We start from the raw sequence: 1,955 nt of genomic DNA on the forward strand, positions 1-1,955 counted from the left end.
CAGAAAAAAAAAATCAGGATTTTTGTGATTTGTTTGGGGTTTTTAGTGGTTTTGTTTGGGTTTGTTTTTGTTGGTTTTTTTTTCCTTTTCTTCCCCATGTGCCTCCAGTACAGGACAGCCACTCGTGCACCGTGCACAGGATCCATGCCATGGCCTCCAGCAGAAGGGCTTAGGCAACACCCAGAGCTCAATTAGGGGCAAACACAGAGCCCAGGGCATTGGGGTGGGATTACCATGCAGGGGGTGAGGGCCCCGGTGGGGTCAGGAGTGGAGGATTTGGGCTTTGCCACTGAGCACCACTGCCAGCCCTGTGAACCCCATAATAAGCGATGTTAAAACAACTTTCAGAGGGGACCGAAGTGCATATTAATAACTAATAAATGATTAATGCGCATGTGTTAACAAGCTGCCACTGCTATTAATCTGTTATTAATTATTAAGGGAGTGTTTGTAAGTATGCCCTGAAGCTGACAGGTGCAAAGCCTTGCAGCCACCCTCCTGCTTGCATGGAGCTGGGGTTGGGGGGGGTTACAGGGATTCACGCACAGCAAGGTGTGCACACACACACACACGTTTTCTCCATCCTCAGTGCCCCCACAGATCCCTTCCTTTTGCTGCACCATCTCAGGCTCAGCTTGCAGTCCCAGACACTGGAAATAGCTGCATGTCGTGGCAGTGTAATTTTTTAGGATTTTGTTTCGGCCAGACCCCTCTAACAAAGCTGGAATCCAAGCCGTGGGGATCTGTGTGCAGCTTGTGGGGGGAAACTGAGGCACGGATGGGCACTGCGGTGGGGCAAAGGGGCTGAAGGCAGCAGCACCAGAAGGGCTGGGGGGAATTTCAGCTTCTGAGGGTTGTCCTTGAGAAAGTCCCCTTGCCTGTCCCACTTACCCCAGGGGACAACCTGGCATCACACAGGCCCTCTCCAAGCTGCCATCGCTTTCCCCATGAGGCGCTTGGATGTCCCCAGTGTCCCTTGCTCAGCTGGTTGGGGACGACCTGCCTTTGTGTCCCCCGCAGTGGTGCTGCTGAGCATCCTGAAACACAGCATCACCCTGATCCCAGGCTTGTGCCACCCCACAGTCCTGGCTCTCCCAGTATGGGACTGGGACGGGCACTGTGGGTGGTGAAGCAAAGCAATGCCTCCATCTGCTGGAGGAATGGGCTCTGAGTGGCTCCCAGCCTCTTCCCCCTGCGCCCCAAAACCACCGTACCCAGCAGGGATTTGAGGATGCTCCTGGGGTGCATCCAGCACAGTGGTGGCCCTGTTTGGAAACTGTCCTTTGGTTCTGCAGCTGGCCAGGGCAGGAGAACAAAATTGGGATTTTTCAGTCATTTTCTGCATGGAAAATGTTAACAAGAAAAAGGCATATCCCCAGAGGGCATGGCAGCTTCAGGATTGGGTTTGTTGCCCCCACAAATGCCAATGAGGACATGAGTGGGACCTGCACTAGCTCTAGGTGTAACGGGACCGGTGCTGCTGAGCAACTGGATCTGAGTGCAGACCAAAGAAACCAGAGCAGTAGAGAGTGCACTAAGAACAATGACCAAGAAAAGGCCAAAAATAAAGGCAATTAGGGAAAAAAAGAAAATAAAAAGCAATTTTCCAGCAGGTGCATTTAGAGATCTTATCCCCCGCCGGGATGAGAAACCAATTTCCTTATAAATTAGAAAGACTTCAGCTAAGTGGAGGTTCCCCACCTCAGCCCTATAGATCCCCCACTGCAATGTGTGGGTGAGCAATTTCACTTTTGTTTCCATAATCCTGGTGAGCATCTCCCTGCTTCCCAATGGAAGTTAATTTGGAGGATGTCAAAGCTCCAACCTCCAAATTTTTGCCTGTGGTGGGGCTCCTCCTCCTTGCCTTGCCTTTTCCTTGCATTTTTCCTTCCCTTCCCTTCCCTTCCCTTCCCTTCCCTTCCCTTCCCTTCCCTTCCCTTCCCTTCCCTTCCCTT

Source organism: Lagopus leucura, unplaced genomic scaffold, assembly GCF_019238085.1.
Source record: "Lagopus leucura isolate 7727_CA_CO unplaced genomic scaffold, USGS_WTPT01 145-7_obj-0_obj, whole genome shotgun sequence".
Lineage (NCBI taxonomy): Eukaryota > Metazoa > Chordata > Aves > Galliformes > Phasianidae > Lagopus > Lagopus leucura.